Genomic DNA, 18,126 nt, shown 5'->3' with positions numbered 1-18,126 from the left:
GACCAAATGCAGCAGTCACGCCAACTGAATGTAACACATCTACCAATAAGGAAGAACAGAAACCTTGGGAGGGATAACATTTCATCTAGTTGGCTTTTAGAGTTCATGTTCCCTATTAGCAGCTCTACCGCAAATATTCATCTGTAAATTCTTAGCTTGTAGGTAATGCAGAAACAGGCTGCAGGCCAGATCTGCCGGTAGTTGGCTGACACCTGCTTTACACCTTACCCCAAATGTTTTCATTAATCATTCATTCAACTAATTTTTAATATATTCCTTCAGGTATTCTTTCAAAAAATATTAGATGAGTATGTACTATGTGCCTCACTGGACCATGGGGATACAGAAGTTTTCGTCTTTTCTGGATATATACCCAGGAGTGGGATTGCTGGGTGGTATGGTAATTCTATTTTTAGTTTTCTAAGGAACCTCCATATGGTTCTCCATAGTGGCTGCACCAATTTACATTCCCACCAAAAGTGTAGGAGGGTTCCCTTTTCTCCACACCCTCTCCAGCATTTATTATTTGCAGACTTTTTGAAGATGGCCATTCTGGCCCGTGTGAGGTGGTACCGCATTGTAGTTTTGATCTTCATTTCTCTAATAATTAGTGATGTTGAGCAGCTTTTCATGTGCCTGTTGGCCATCTGTGTATCTTCTTCAGAGAAATGTCTATTTAGGTCTTCTGCCCGTTTTCTTGATATTGAGCTGTATAAGCTGTTTGTATATTTTAGAAATTAAGCCCTTGCAGTCGCATCATTTGCAAATACTTTCTCCCATTCCATAGGCTGTCTTTTCGTTTTCGTTGCTCATGGTTTCCTTTGCTGTGCAAAAGTTTTTAAGTTTATCTAGGTCCCATTTGTTTATTTTTGTTTTTATTTCCGTTACTCTAGGAAACGGATCCAAAAAATTACTGCCGTGATTTATGTCAAAGAGTGTTCTGCCTATGTTTTCCTCGAGGAGTTTTATAGTATCTGGTCTTAACATTTAGGTCTTTAACCCATTTTGAGTTTATTTTTGTACATGGTGTTAGAGAATGTTCTAATTTCCTTCTTTTTACATGTAGCTGTCCAGTTTTCCCAGCACCACTTATTAAAGAGACTGTCTTTTTTCTCCACTGTATTATATACTCTTGCCTCCTTTGTCATAGATTAATAAGTGCATGGGTTTATTTCTGGGTTTTCTATCTTGTTCCATTGATCTATGCATCTGTTTTTGTGCCAGTACCATACTGTTTTGATGACTGCAGCTTAATAGCATAGGCTGAAGTCAGGGGGCTGATTCCTCCAGCTCCGTTCTTCTTTCTCAAGATTGTTTGACTATTCGGGGTCTTTTGAGTTTCCACACAAATTTTAATTGTTTTTGTTCCAGTTCTGTGAAAAATGCCATTGATAATTTGATTGGAATTGCATTGAATCTGTAGACTGCCTTGGGTGGTATAGTCATTTTCACAATATTGATTTTTCCAATCCAGGAACATGGTATATCCCTATCCCTCCATCTGTGTGCGTCATCTTTGATTTCTTTCATCAGTGTCTTATAGTTTTCAGTAGGTTTATTCTTAGGCATTTTATTCTTTCTGATGGGATGGTAAATGGGATTGTTTCCTTAATTTCTCTCTGATATTTCATTGTTAGTGTATGGAAATGCAACAGATTTCTGGATATCAATTTTGTATCCTGCAACTTTATCGAATTCACTGATGAGCTCTAGTAGTTTTCTGGTAGTGTCTTTAGGATTTTCTATGTATGGTACCATGTCATCTGCAAACAGTGACAGTTTTACTTCTTCCTTTCCAATTTGGATTCCTTTTATTTCTTTTTCTTCTCTGATGGCTGTGGCTAGGGTCCCTGCACCCAGGACATAAGCCCAACTAGGGGCTCCCTGTGTACGTGGAGGAGAGTGTACCAAATGCCATAATAGAGCTGTGTGTGAGTCAGGTGCAGGCAGGACATCCCAGGAGGAAGTGGCCACCTCTGTCTGATGCAGCCAGCACTGCTCCAGTGGTTCAGAGCCCAAAGTCTACAGTGAGACTTCCTGTCCTCAGATCCCTGCTAGCCACTAGCTAGCAGCGTAACCCTGAGCAAGACATTTAACCTCTCTGTGCCTCCATTTCCCAACTGTGAAATGAGAGTGATAATAATGGTGCTTACCCTACAGGTTGTTTTGAGCACTCAGCAAATTAATTCACGTAGAGCATTTGAAGCAGTGACCGGCACACAGGAAGCACATGCAAGTGTTGGCTGCTCTCCTTATGACAGAGACAACTGGGATGGAGCTGAGTCTTAAATGATGACTGGGAATTCCTACCTCACCTCAAGGTAGAGACAGTCTTCCTGGCAGAAAACAATGCATGCAAACACACATCAGAATGAAAAGCAACCCCAAGTGCTTTGCTGTAGCTCAGCAGTGAAGGCGTTTGAGGGGCAGGAGGTGAGGACAGCAAGAACAGAGGCAGAGGCTTGTGTGTGCCCTTCAGAGGGAAAAGACCTTGACCTTCAAGGAGGCGCGCGTTCTAGACAGCTGAGAGCAGCGGCGTCGGAGGGTCTAGCGGCGGAGTGGAGGACGCCAGGGAGAAGGCAAGGATGGGGACAAAGCGACAGGACGAGGACTAAGGCGACAGTGACAAGAAGAGATGACCACAGCCTGAAAAAGGAAAGCGGCATTGAGGACACAGAGGAGGGGAGGACGCGGGAGCCGTGCAGAAGCAGTTTCAGAAGCTCAGGGACCCTCAGCTGCAGCTCACGAGGGAAAGGGACAAGGGGGAGTCCCAAGTGACAGCCAGATCTCTGGCCTTGGTAAACGGTGGATGGTGGGACTGATGGCCTGACGGGAACTCAGGCGGAGTTAGAGGAACAGGCAGGGAGGGGTCCAGACACAACGGTAAACCAGGGTAAGCCCGAGGAAGGCCCGGCCATACCCTGCACGGCAGCTAGGCCCGAAATCCCAGGGCTGCGCAGAAGCAGAACAGGAAGAGCAAGCTTAACCGTCAGGAGGATCTAGAGGCTGGACCGAGGGCGCTGGGGTGGGAGGGGGGTGGCAGAGGATGAGCGGTCCCAGCGCTCCCGGAAAAGGCCCGAGGAGGGGGCGGTAAGGAGGAACCCGCCGCTCAGGAAGTGCGGTCTAACCTGGGGTTGGGGGGGGGGGATGGGGGGGGATGGGGAGGGAGGGAGGGAGACGCAAGAGGGAGAGCATATGGAGGTACATGTATAGGTAGAGCTGATTCACTTTGTTATCCAGCAGAAGCTAACACACCATTGTAAAGCAATTGTACTCCAATAAAGATGTAAAATAAATAAATAAATAATAAAACAGGTATTCCCTGGTCAAAAAAAGAAAATGAGGTCTCGAAATACACATTCGAGGCTCATCGGAACATGTGCAGGGGGTGGTGCCCCGCCCCGAGAGAGTGAGGAGAATTAGGAGAAGGGGAGAAACAGGATGCTGAAAGAGAACTCTCCGGAGGACACAGGAAATCAGGGGGAAGCACTGTCCCAGGAGCCACGGGGGAAGGTCACAAAGGGGGCAGTAAACACGCTCAGATGCTGCAGAAGAGTCAGGGAGGATGAGGCCCCGCACTCTCCCGACTTGGCGATTGGAAGAGTCACCGTGAGAGCTGAGGGCAGCAGAGCTGTTTGCAGGGAAGCTGGAACTTCAGGCGTGAAGAAAGCATGGAAAATCACAGGTGGCAGCAAAAGGGAGGCTGCTGGGATCCCACTTCTGGATGTTTATCTGAAGGAAATGAAAACAGGATCTTGAAGAGACATCTGCATCCTCAGGTTCCCAGCAGCGTTATTCACAGCAGCCAAGACGGGATACAACCTAAGGGTCCGTCAGTGGATGAGCGGATAAGAATCTCAAGATCCATGATGTGTGTGGAGACGATGGGACATCATTCAGCCGTGAGAAAGAAGGAAATCCTCACATTTGACACAACATGGACGGACCGTGAAGGTGTTATGCTCAGAGAAAGAAGCCAAAGGCATTAGATACCTTATGTTCTCACTTACATGAAGAAATTTTAAAAGTCAAACTCAGAGAAACAGAGTGTAGAACGGTGGTCGCCAGGGCCTGGGGCAGGGGGCAGGGGGATGAGGAGATGTTGCTGAAAGGGTACAAACTCCCGGCTAGAAGATGAATAAATTCTGGGGATCTGGATCTAATGTACAGCACAGTGACTAAAACGGACTGTATTCTTTACTCCAAAGTTGTTAAGAGAGTCGATCTTAAATGTTATAACCACACACAAGAAAAGTGGTAATTTTTTTATATAAATTTATTTATCTATTTATTTATTTTTGGCTGCGTTGGGTCTTTGTTGTGTGCAGGATTTCTCTAGTTGCGGCGAGCGGGGGCTACTCTTCATTGCAGTGCGCGGGCTTCTCATTGCGGTGGCTTCTCTTGTTGTGAAGCACGGGCTCTAGGCGCGCAGGCTTCAGTAGTTGTGGCACATGGGCTCAGCAGTTGTGGCTCGTGGGCTCTAGAACACAGGCTCAGTAGTTGTGGCACAAGGGCTCAGTAGTTGTGGCTCACGGGCTCTAGAGAGCAGGCTCCGTAGTTGTGGCACACGGGCTTAGTTGCTCCACGGCATGTGGGATCGTCCCAGACCAGGGAACGAACCCATGTCCCCTGCATTGGCAGGCAGATTCCTAACCACTGCACCACCAGGGAGGCCCCAAAATGGTAATTTTTGAGAGGATGGAGGTGTCAGCTAATCTTATCATGGTAAATATCTTGCAATACGCAGGTGTATCAAATCATCACACTTGTATGCCTTAACCTTGCATGTGTTACATGTCAATAGCATCCCAATAAAGCTGGGAAAACAACTTTAGGCTGTGGTGGGGAGTTAGGGAGAGGTAAGTATAAAAATCTAGTCCCCTGAGGTGCCCACGGTTATGCCTTTTTTAAAAAGATAAAGAAAATAAGACCCAGATATTTGTCTGAGGCCCCTTGACTATCAAGTGGGAAAGCTGGAATGCTGTTCCATGCCTTCTAGCTCCAAGATCAATGCCTTTTCCACTATAACGCTTTGGAAGCATCGTGTTTTGGGTTAAGATGTGGGAGGAGATCTATAGCTAGGAACAAGAGGAATATTAACAAGAGTGTATTTTGTTAATGCTTTTAGCTTTTCCAGGGCAGTAAAATTAATACCTGAATGAGCATATAGCTTAGGGCTTTATCTCATCAACATCCATACAACCCCTCCATACGGGCATTTATATTGAGTGGAAACTGAAATTGAGGCTCTCGGGCTAAGTAACTCGCTCAAGAAGATACAAGAATTAAGCAGAGGAGCAGTGACTCAAAAGGAGGTTAATCTGGAGGTACTGCTGATACTGCTTGAAAACTTCGGTAGGTACCTCACTCCTATCAGGATGGCCACTGTCAAAACCACAGAAAACAAGTGCTGGCGAGGATGTGGAGACCCTGGAACCCTTGTGCATCGCCGGGGGGAATGCAAAACGCTGCAGCCACTCTGGGAAACAGTATGGCTGTTCCTCCAAAAATTAAAAATAGAATTCCCACATGATCCAGCAATTCTCCTTCAGGGTATATACCCAAAAGAACTGAAAGCAGAGTCTCAAAGAATATTTGTGCACTCATGCTCACAGCACCATTATTTGTAATAGCCTAAAGGTGGAAGCAACCCAAGTGTCCATCGACAAACAAATAGACCAACAAAATGTGGTGTATGCAAACCACGGAATATTATTCAGCCTCAGTAAAGGAAGGAAAGTTCCACGCATGCTGCACCACAGATGAACCTTGAACACATTATTCCTAGTGCAGGAAGCCACTCACAAATGGACATGTACTAGATGATTCCAGTCATTCTGAGGGAACTGGAACAGTCAAAATCATAGAGACAGAGTAGAAGGTTGGTTGTCAGGGGTTGGGGGGAGGGAATGAGGAGGTATTGTTTCGCAGAGGTTCAGCTGGGGAAGATGAAGAAGCTCTGCAGATGGATGGTGGTGATGGGTACACCATGTGAATGTGCTCAGTGCCACTGAACTGTACACCTAGAAATGGTGAAGGTGGTAAACTTTATGTTATGTGTATTTCACCACAACTGAAACAAAAAACTTGGGCACAAAGAGGGTAAGTTATTTTTTTTTCAGTTATATACATCAGTTACTGCAGCTCTAAGCCTAGAGCTGAAACCTCCTACTTCTGGGCGTTGATCTTACTAGATAGCGCTCATGGACTTTCTTTCAGCTCTGACTCGGACTTGAGGTTATGCAGGTCCTTACAGGTCGTTGCCATGGTCCTTCTTTATGTGTGACTCTTGCCTGATGTCTTTCTTATCTACAGAATCAGGCTGATTACCTTCCTTCTTTGCATCTCGTATATATTTATCATGTTTTTACATTACTGTCAGCCTGACTATACATATAGAAACATGACAGACAGGATATGGACCAGAGGACAAAGTCTTCCTCACCATTGGTCAGACAGCACCTGTTATGTGACCCACTGAGTGGATCTTAGGTATAAACTACGACTCCTCCCTACACCTATACTGACAATTAATTGAGCTGAAAACATCCTATGTTACCACCTCTTTCTGTAATTGCCTTTTCTTTCTTGAACAAACTTCTTAAAGGCAAAAACTTACAATATGCTAAAAACTTAATTGATTAGACTACCAGAAGCTCTCAATCTGGGAGAAGGCAATCAATTGCTACTGTAGAAATAGACAAAATTCTTTGAAGCTCTTGAGGTAGTTTTCCTGCAGTGAGGTCCCACTGTGGCAGAGACCTCTAGCTGCCCACAGAATATCCATCCTTCTCTTTTTTCTTAGTAACAGCAGAACATCTGTATTTTTGAGGGGAGCAAAGTGCCTGGAGGAAATTAGTTTTTCCAACATCCCCTGAAGATAGAGATGGCCAATAAGATATTAGTGGAAGCCCTCAGGTAGCGTTTCTAGGAAGGAATTTTAAAGAGAGCTTACTGAACCGGCAGGTACCCCTTTGACCTTCCACCCTTCATTCTTCTTCTTTCAGTGAGACAGACATGGTGGCTGGAGTGGCAGCAGCCATCTTGAGCCCGTGAAGGAGGGAGACGAAAAGAATCTCAGTTACCCTGACATCCTGAAGACATCAAAGCAGTGCCAGAAACTGTCTACCTGCAGTCTTCTTGTTTAGAAAGTAAACCCTTAGGAGTTCAAGATCGTGGCGGGGAGAGTGTCTGTTAACTCTCGGCCAAATGCAGTTCTTAAGGGGGAATACTTAGGATGCTGAAAAGATCCTATATCTCTGTGAAGTAAGACATTTAATTTGTTATAAATAAATGTTACAAATGATGATGACGACGACAACGACGTTAGCCTTTGTGAAGGTGGCAGGTCCTGAGGCATGGCAAGGCTAAGTTGTTCACCTAAGGTCTCACAGTTAATAAGTGGAAGGCTGTGCTTTGAATCCAGAGTCCATGCTTTAAACTACAAGACAGTAATATCACACGTGACAAACTAACATACACTGCACAAATAAACTCCACAGACACACTAATCTTAAAGGAGCTTTGTTGATTCATCAAGGAAAATTCTTATTACATGTCATCCCTAAATTGCTCCTCTATTTGAGAAACTGTTTCCTGCAGCAACTGAGATAAGTCTCACAAGCCATTTGGCTGGTTTCACAGCTGTCTCACGTGCTACCTTAAACATAGCCTGGACCATGACCACAGTCTCCTGACGGAAGTCCCTACTGACCCCCTTCCACCACTGCAAGATTAACCTCCCGAAAGTGAGCTTTGACCACATCACAGCCCTTCACACAAGCCTTCAGTGGATCCCCGCTGCCTGCATCTGCTCCCAGCCCCTCCCCTTCGCACTCCACACCCTCCAGTGTCCCCTGCATTCACCTGGGATTTTCCATCTTGGACCCTGGCTCATGCTGCCCAGTCCACCTGGATGCACGTCCTCTCCCATCCTCTCCCAGCTCCACGTGTCAGCACCAGACCTCACCCTCGAGACCGAAGTCAAATGGCTCGCGTGCCATGTTGTGGCTGCTTCTGGACAAGGGCTGAGCCGCCATGGAAGTGGTTTGGGAGGAAGAGCGCTGGGTTTCAGAGTCTCCCCTAAAGAGAGCAAGGGTACCCCAGCCAGCAGCAGCGCCATCCAGACCAGGACGAGGTCTGGACCCCTTCCTCCATCACCCTTCCCTGCTGTGCTTTCACTTCCCTCCTCCTGGTGGATCAAAATCAACACCATGGACAGCCTTCAAGTTAAAAATACTTCACAAAAGGGACACTCGTAACCCTCGGGATGTGTGAGAAAAGGGAAGGAGAGAGGCCCTGGGGAAGCTCTCCCGGGTCCAAGGGGTCCAGCTGACAGGAAGCTGCTGCCTCTCTGACCTACTGACCAAAATCATCCAAGTCAGGGAAATCCAGAAGGGCTGCACCCAAGGCTGTGCATCATAAGAAGGGGCTCACTTCTTCTGAGACCCCCAGGTAACTGGAGGGTTGATGACTACTGACTGCACAGCACCTGGCACAGGAAAACCAAGTGCAACCAGATACAAAGCATCCCCCTGGGGCTGCAGGTCTCACTCACTGACTGATACGAAGTTATCAGATTCAGTCACTCAAAACCACACATTCTAAACCAAGTCATGCACCATGAGCGAGCCTAGAGCTACTCGGTGCAACTTGATTGAGTTCTCCCCATGGCGAGTACTGCTACTGCTAGGGTCCTCCAGTCACGGGACGGTGCGAGCTTCTCCCCCGTCTCCCAGAAGCCCCGTGTACACATACACCATGTGCGGGCATCTGGCTGTCGCACCCTCCCCAGCAGCCGGCAGCTCCTGAAGGCCGGGGAGGCGGCACCAAGTCTGCTATGCTTTTTCTTGCCCCGGTTAGACTAACACCCCACACTGCACTCGGGAGAGCTTTATAAGGTTTTGAATGAAGAATGAGAATGCTCCGAATTAGCTGCATTTTCTGGTGAGTTAAGCAATTCAGTTGGTCACTCTCACACCCTTCTCTCCTCCTCCCCTCCCATCCCAACACCCCCCAGAAAACAAGACACCAAGTGAACCTGGGGCCAAAGAGGAGAGAAAGAAAGTGCACCTGAGTCCCACACGCTTCTGGAAACCCCGTTACGCTGGGTTTAGGTGGATTTTTCCAAAGCACCACGAATGCTGGTTTTTAACTTAAAAATAGATGTCTAATCCCTCTCCGTCCCCAATCACACACGGCCTGTACACAGTAAACCACAGCGGGGAGAAAGCCGTTCATACCCCCTCTTTCTTTGTCTGCCAGTACACCCCCCAACCCCACCCCAATTTAATCTTTAACTCACCCAAATTAGGAGGAATTCTGTTTCCGGCCTTAACAGGCTTCACAAAAGGGCCAAGAGTGTGTGAACCAAAGCCCAGCTCAGCCATATGTGCGTCGTGGGGAGGGATCAGCGTTTCCTCAACATCCTCAAAGGAAACGTTACTTCCTAAAAGGAAAACTGTGGAGGGGCTGGTGGTTCCCTCGGGGCCGTCAGTCTGCTGCCACTCAGGCCGCCTGGAACATGAACCCGGGCGCCAAAGTCACCGAACGGGGCTTAGGGAGTGTCTGTTCCTCGCCCGAAGCCCACCAGGCCCGCAGGAGATTCCTTCTTAGTCTCCAACCACAAGGGAAGGAGAGGGATCCTGTCACAGGGATAATAAATGTCTGTGGGCCACACCCCAGGGCATCTGGAGGCTAAGGTCCCCCCAGGATGTGGTCCCCTGGGGGGGACGCCAAGCACAGGCCTCCGGCTTATCTTCACACTTCCCTCCACACCTTATCTGAGCAAAATCAACACCACAGACAGTCCTCAAGCTAAAATACATCACAAAAGGAAAACTCGTGACTCTCTGGGTATGTGAGAAAGGGGGCCGCAGGGAGGCCCTGGGGAAGGTCTCCCAGCGCTGAGGGGTCTGCCCAACGGGAGGCTGCTGCCTCTCTGATCTACTGACCAGAGCCATCCAAGGCCGGGAAATCCGGAAGGCAGCTCAAGGGAAAAGCAGCATGAGTTTCAACAGGATCTGAGAACACCAGCAGTGCCGGTGGAAATACTGGCGCTGAGGGCAGGAAATTCTTGTTTGGTTGACAGATCAAGCAGTTCTGTGTCCAAAAGGCACTGCACAATTACGCACAACCAACGACAACCTTTAAATCCCAATGAATAATGCTGCGAACTAAGGGACCCAGTAACACCACAGTTGCCAACCTACTTACAGATCATTTCCCATAAAGCTGCCCGATTTAAGATGAGGACGTACCTGTGGGTAGGTCAGCAGCGGGAACCACGCCCCTACCAGCACTACAATGAGTGACACAGCGCCACAGGTGGGGGTCCATTTATTTAAAGAGTCATTGATCAAAAGTGGGAAGTACGGAGAAGGTCATTCTGGAGAATCTGGTCTCTATAACTTAGCATCCGAACAGGCACACGTCTGATAACTGTGCAGGGACAGCAGACGCCACCCAGGGTGGTCCCGGGTGGGCCAGCGTGTAAAGTCACCCTCCTCAGGGGTCACATTCAAATTAAATCGATAGCAGGGACGAAGGTTTAACTGACATGCTCTTTAAAATCCTCCCCAAACGGGCTTCCCTGGTGGCGCAGTAGTTGAGAGTCTGCCTGCCGATGCAGGGGACACGGGCTTGTGCCCTGGTCCGGGAAGATCCCACATGCCGCGGAGCGGCTGGGCCCGTGAGCCATGGCCCCTGAGCCTGCGCGCCCGGAGCCTGTGCTCCGCAACGGGAGAGGCCACAGCAGTGAGAGGCCCACGTACCGCAAAAAATAATAATAATAATAAAATCCACCCCAAACGGGCTTCCCTGGTGGCGCAGTGGTGGAGAGTCCGCCTGTTGATGCAGGGAACACGGGTTCGTGCCCCGGTCCGGGAAGATCCCACATGCCGCGGAGCGGCTGGGCCCGTGAGCCATGGCCGCTAAGCCTGCGCGTCCAGAGCCTGTGCTCCGCAACGGGAGAGGCCACAACAGTGAGAGGCCCGCGTACCGCTTAAAAAAAAAAAATTCCACCCCAAAGCACTCTTTAAACTATATTAGACATAAACAACAAAACCACTTGGCAGCTCCATTCTGAGCGAGGACGAGGAACCAGGCAGAGGCAGAGACAGAGACAAAGATGGGGGCGGGGGAGGGAGGGAAGGGAACGGAACCTGAGAAGTGCGGTTTCATTTAGTTCTGAGGTCAAGGTAACCGATCACATTACCCTGTCTTATTTCTTATGGTTTAATGGTCGAACGATGCAATATTTCTACAGGCGAAGGAACATAGGCAGCACACGCACCTAAGTTATGAAGCAAAGCAGTAAATTCAGCACTCATGACGCACCACCCACAGAGCGGCACCCACCCCGTCGCATCACGTGGAGGCCCCCTGCATTGGGAGGGCTGACTTTTTTTTTTTTAATATTTATTGATTTGGCTGCATCGGGTCTTAGTGGCAGAACGCACTATCTTTAGTCAAGGGGTGTGGGATCTAGTTCCTTGACCAGGGACTGAACTCGGGGCCCCTGCATTGGGAGCGCAGAGTCTTAGCCACTGGACAACCAGGGAAGTCCCCGGGTGACGTATTTAATCTCTGTTAGTCAGGCACTTAGGAGCTGATGCACTGATTAGAGATGACTCCAGGCTTCAGGGTCTTTTTCTGGAACTCACAGTCAGCCGTGATTAGGGTTCCCAGCAGCTCACTGAGGAGGGAGACTTCCCTCGAAGCCAACCAGATGGAACAGAGCCAAGCCGCTCTAGGTCCTCACCTGCACCCAGAGAGGAGCCACAGGAAACTGTGAGCACAGAGTGAAGGGGCAGCCAGTGCCCACCAGTGCTGGAACGGTCCGATGCCCTCTCTCACCCCCTCATAGTTCCCCAAATGGGCACCCATTCCAATCCTCTCATTTACCACGATGTGGACTCGGCCACGTTATTTATTTATTAATTATTATTTTGGTCCCAATTAATTTTATTTGATATCTAAAATTTTTTTCATTTTTATTTTATATTGGAGTCTAGTTGATTTACAATGTTGGGTTAGTTTAGGTGTACAGCAAAGTGATTCAGTTATACATATACGTGTATCTATTCTTTTTCAGATTCTTTTCCCATTTGGGTCATCACAGAGTACTGAGTAGGGTTCCCTGTGCTATACAGTAGGTCCTTGCAGATTATCTATTTTATATGTAGTAGTGTGTATATGTTAATCCCACACTCCCGATTTAGTGGCCACGTTATTTACCTGCTCTGAGCCTGTTTCATCACCTGTCCGTAATCTTCCCACCCCCAAGAAAAGGATCAGGTCAGAGTATATGAACGCTCCTTAGAGCCGATGATTATTGTATACATGCTTGTGTCTATATTTTCGTTTTTATTATTATTATTTGTTAGAATATACTGAGGGAAGACCAGGATACAGGCCCAGGATTGGGTTTCAGGGTACATTGCCCTATATTCTGATTAAATACTCACAAAGAGACTGGTACATCTTTTCAGGAAAGAAGTTACCCTTCTTTAGGTCTTAGAAAAAGGACAAACTTATGCTCAGTGGCCCTTCAAGCCCTCCTGATATTAAAATTCATTCTCATTTAACAAATATTTCACACGTATATGTATCATGCCCGGCACGGTACCGTGCCAGGCAAGGAACAGGGTGTAAACAAGAAATCAGGGTCCTGCCCTCAAGGGGTCCATTTTCTAATGGGGGCGGGGAGACAATAAGCAAGTGAACAAATTCACAGAGCATTTCGGATGGCTCCCATGTGAGGAAGGGAACAGAGAGGTGCCATGCTTTGGCCCAGCTGGTGAGGGGTGGTGGGGCGTTTAGAAAGGCTGGTCTAGGAAGGCCCATCGGAAGACGCACAGTAGGTGCTCCTGGGCCGAAGAGGCACTTGGTGAGTCCAAGAGCCTGGGGATGCGACTGTCTGGGTGTGGCCTGGAGTCTCCAGGCTCCCCAGGTGTTTCTGATGCACGGCCTGAGTTAAGCACCACCCAGGTAAGCCTGTAAGTAGGCTCAGGACAGAGCCCTGGGGCACCGGGGATTGCGGCCTTCCACTTCGGAACCTTTGCTCCAGCAGCATGGCCAGGTGAGGGGGCGTGTCCACAGCAGGTGTACAGGAGTAATTACTTCTTTCACTTCACAGCCTGGAGGGAGGCAAGACAGTGTGTGTGCAATATTCACTCCCTGGAGCCTTGACTTTTCCTCCTGAAGGAATACTTCTAGGAAAAACATTACAACTAAATCAGCATACTCCATATCCCTGGAAACAGTCCACTGCTTCTCATTTCAAGTGTTAAAAAAAATACCAAAAAAGAAGGCATAAATTCATTATGATTGTCTCTGGCATTCCATAAAATGAATGATTAGAAACTAACACAGCATGACGCTGTATGGGGAGTGAACAGGTTTTATAATCCACATGTCAAGAAATAACAAGCAGCTGAGCATCCGTGGCTGCAGGCACCCAGCTGACTTTATGGCCCATCGTAAAGCAGAAAAGTCATCCGTACAAAGGATGGTTCCTGTAAAAGAAGCTGATCATCACTGCAACCATTATATGCCCCGTGACAGGAAGCTCACCAAACTCACCACAGTGGCTTCCTCTGGGGAGGAGAAGGACAAAGAGTCCTTTCATCAGAAATATCTTACTTCTTTCATTTAAAAAAATCTGAAGCAAACATGGCACAATAGTTATGAATTCTAGGGAGTGGTCCATGAGTGCTTGTTGTATTTATACTTTATTAAAAAGAGAAAGAGAGAGAGAACATTTGAAGGGTAAAAAAATTCTTCGTTTAACGTTTCTTGCATAATGTGTTAAATTGGCTGAAACCGTATAATTATTTCTTACCATGACTGTTTGCCAGTTTCTGAGGCAATGATCCAGAATTCATCATTACCATTTGTGCTTCTGTTATATTTATACACGGGGGCTAAAGAAAATCTGTTCAATGCTGTGTAGATTGTCTACTTCACACTCTTCTCTCTTATTCGATTGAATAGAAGAGGACCTTAAGTGCCTCTCTGCCATTCTTCCTAAAAGTACTGCAGACAGTCTCCATAATTTCCCAGGAAGACTGATCCTGACTCACCTCTTCCAGAGCCCTACCACTGACTTAGACATTTGGGTCAATCTTTACATATTCTTTTTTCCCCCTTAATTTATGCTTTCAATATAAATCTGTTTCAGAGGGCAATACAACTTTAGGTTCTCATATGTCTTTACAGGATAATTCATGGTCTTGTGCTAAGTCAGGCCCAATAAAAAGCAAGAAATCATCAAAATGACAGTTGAGTAGTGCTGGGGCAGGCGCAGGAAATACAGAAACTGAAAGTTTTAGAATGGATATTTTCATCCTGAAATGTTTCTTAATCAATTGTACAGCAGTAGAAAACATTACCTTCCTGCAGGAAGGTGCAGTGGGGAGGAAGTAGAAAAAGAGACAAAGGAAGAGATTCTAACAAGTTCAACAATAAATTTTAACAGGATTCACATTGGTCGATCAAACCCTGTGACTGGCAAGAAGTAATATATCCCAACACTGTGGTGTCAATTTAAAGGAACAACACAAATAAAACTTAAGCTTACAGGGAAGCTTTTACAGTATAAACTCCTAAATCAATATTATCATTACATCTAAAAATTAATATTTTTCACAAACTTACGGTTACCAAAGGCGATAGCAGGACTCGGGGGAGAGATAAATTAGGAGTTTGGGATTGACATCTACAAGCAAGTAGTATATAGTAATATATAAAATAGGTAAACAGGGTACTTCCCTGGTGGCGCACCGGTTAAGAATCCGCCTACCAATGCAGGGGACGCAGGTTCAAGCTCTGGTCCGGGAAGATCCCACATGCCGCGGAACAACTAAGCCCGTGCACCACAACTACTGAGCCTGCGCTCTAGAGCCCAAGAGGCACAACAACTGAGCCTGCGAGGCACAACTACTGAAGCCCATGTGCCTAGAGCCTGTGCTCTCCAACAAGAGAAGCAGCCCACATGGAAGAGTAGCCCCCGCTCGCCGCAACTAGAGAAAGCCCACGCGCAGCAATGAAGACCCAATGCAGCTAAAATAATAAACAAATAAATAATAAATTAATTAAATAAAATAGGTAAACAACAAGGACCTACTGTACAGTACAAGGATGTCAATATCTTGTAATAACCTATAATGGAAAAGAATCTGAACTAGATTTTTGTATATGTATGTAAAACTGAATCACTTTGTTGTACACCTGAAACTACCACAATATTGTAAATTAACTATATTTCATTTCTAAAAAATTGTTTTTTAAAAAATTAATATTTTTCAGAGGTTCAATTGCCAAATGTATCTTAGGCTATAAAAGAAAGAACAGCGGGGAGAAAAGCCCTAACAGGCCGCAGACTTCCACTGCTGAATTTTTAATTGGGACTCAGCATCTCACAACTGACCAGAGTGTCACCCAAACAATTTACTTCTACTGCAGGCTGCCACTGGCAAGCCCACACTGCCACTTCCCTCTTCTTTGCTGTGGTCCCCATGTTCTTCAAAACTAGATAAGGATAAACTACAGCATGTGGCATCTCCGACAGGCCCAGCAGTACTGGACTGGCCACTTTTCAAATATCATACTTCACTGAGTCTTCCCAGGAGCCCCAAAGGTGGTGTCACCTCTGTGTTGCAGGTGAGGAAGCTGCATGTCCAATATGCAGAAATAGAATGGAGGCACAGATTAAGAAAATACAAAAAATGTTTAACAAAGATCTACAAGAACTAAAGAACAAACAAACAGAGATGAACAACACAATAACTGAAATAAAAAATACACTAGAAGGAATCAATAACAGAATAACTGAGGCAGAAGAACGAATGAGTGAGCTGGAAGATAAAATGGTGGAAATAACTGCTGAGGAAAAGAATACAGAAAAAAGAATGAAAAGAATTGAAGACAATCTCAGAGACCTCTGGGACAACATTAAACGCACCAACATTCGAAGTATAGGGGTCCCAGAAGAAGAAGAGAAAAAGAAAGGGTCTAAGAAAACATTTGAAAAGACTATAGTAGAAAACTTCCCTAACATGGGAAAGGAAATAGTCACCCAAGTCCAGGAAGCATGGAGAGTCCCATACAGGATAAGCCCTAGGAAAAACACACCAAGACACATATTAATCAAACTAACAAAAATTAAATTCAAAGGAAAAATATTAAAAGCAGCAAGGGAAAAACAAAACATAACATACAAAGGAATCATGATAAGGTTATCAGCTGATTTTTCAGCAAAAACTCTGCAGGCCAGAAGGGAGTGTCAGGATACATTAAAGAGAAAAACATACAACCAAGATTACTCTACCCAGCAAGGATCTCATTCAGATTCAACAGAGAACTCAAAAGCGTTTCAGACAAGCAAAAGCTAAGAGAATTCAGCACCACCAAACCAGCTTTACAGCAAATGCTAAAGAAACTTCTCTAGGCGGGAAACACAAGAGGAGGAAAAGACCCACAAAAACAGACCTAAAACAATTAAGAAAATGGTAATAGGAACAAACATATTGATAATAACCTTGAATGTAAATGGATTAAATGCCCCAACCAAAAGACACAGACTGGCTGAATGGATACAAAAACAAGACCCATATATATGCTGTCTACAAGAGACCCACTTCAGACCTAGGGACACAAACAGACTGAAAGTGGAGGGATGGAAAAAGATATTCCATGGAAATGGAAATCAAAAGAAAGCTGGAGCAGCAATACTCATATCAGATAAAATAGACTTTAAAATAAAGACTGCTACAAGAGATAAGGAGGGACACTACATAATGATGAAAGGATCAAACCAATAAGAAGATATAACAATTATAAATGTTTACCTCCACACAGGAACACCTTAATACCTAACGCAAATGCTAACAACCATTAACAGGGAAATCAACAGAACACAATATTAGTAAGGGATTTTAACACCCCAATTACACCATTGGACAGATCATCCAAACAGAAAAAAAATAAGGAAACACAGGGTTTAAATGACACAATAGACCAGACAGATTTAATTGATATTTATAGAACATTCCACCCAAAAGTGGCAGAATACACTTTCTTCTCAAGTGCACATGGAACATTCTCCAGGATAGATCACATCTTGGGTCACAAACCAAGCCTCAGAAAATTTAAGAAAACTGAAATCGTATCAAGCATCTTTCTGACCACAATGTTATGAGCTTGGAAATGAATTACAGGAAAAAAACTTTTAAAAACACAAATACATGGAGGTTAAACAGTGTGCTACTAAATAACCAAGAGATCACAGAAGAAATCAAAGAAGAAATTAAAAAATGACAACGAAAACATGATGACGCAAAACCTATGGGATGCAGCAAAAGCAGTTCTAAGAGGGAAGTTCATAGCAATTCAATCTCACTTCAAGAAACAAGAAAAATCTCAAATAAACAATCCAACCCTACACTTAAAACTGCTAGAGAAAGAAGAACAAAGAAAACCCAAAGTCAGTAGAAGAAAAGAAATCATAAAGACCAAAGCAGAAATAAATGAAATAGAAACAAAGAAAACAATAGCAAAGATCAGTAAAACTAAAAGCTAGTTCTTTGAGAAGCTAAACAAAATTGATAAACCCTTAGCCAGACTCATCAAGAAAAAAAGGGAGAGGACACAAATTCATAAAATTAGAAATGAAAAAAGAGAAATCACAACTGACACTGCAGAAATACAAAGCATTATAAGAGACTACTACAAACAACTATATGCCAATAAAATGGACAACCACGAAGAAATGGACAGATTCTTAGAAAGGTATAACCTTCCAAGACTGAACCAGGAATAATTAGAAAATATAAACAGATGGATCACAAGTAATGAAATTGAAACTGTGATTAAAAATCTTCCAACAAACAAAATTCCACCAGAAGGCTTCACAGGTGAATTCTATCAATCATTTAGAGAAGAGCTAACATCCAACCTTCTCAAACTCTTCCAAATAATTACAGAGGGAGAAACACTCCCAAATTCATTCTATGAAGCCACCATCATCCTGATACCAAAACCAGAAAAAGATATCACAAAAAAAGAAAATTATAGACCAATATCACTGATGAACATACATGCAAAAATCCTGAACAAAATACTAGC

General features: G+C 45.3%; 1 protein-coding gene across 5 annotated transcripts in view; it reads right to left on the bottom strand.

Moving 5' to 3' along the window:
* The window catches only part of CSGALNACT1 (chondroitin sulfate N-acetylgalactosaminyltransferase 1), a 322,625-nt gene that overhangs the window by 253,372 nt on the left and 51,127 nt on the right, over positions 1–18,126 (bottom strand). The window contains exon 1 of one of the 5 annotated variants that reach the window (XM_073798687.1): positions 9,305–9,432. The exons of the other annotated variants lie outside the window; for them this stretch is intronic. The gene's annotated coding sequence lies outside the window, so the exon portion shown is untranslated. Of the gene's footprint in view, positions 1–9,304; positions 9,433–18,126 lie in introns of those variants that run through there. 5 annotated transcript variants of the gene reach the window in all.

Source organism: Tursiops truncatus, chromosome 21, assembly GCF_011762595.2.
Source record: "Tursiops truncatus isolate mTurTru1 chromosome 21, mTurTru1.mat.Y, whole genome shotgun sequence".
In the NCBI taxonomy this organism is placed as follows: Eukaryota; Metazoa; Chordata; class Mammalia; order Artiodactyla; family Delphinidae; genus Tursiops; species Tursiops truncatus.
This window is presented reverse-complemented; position numbering and strand designations above follow the sequence as displayed.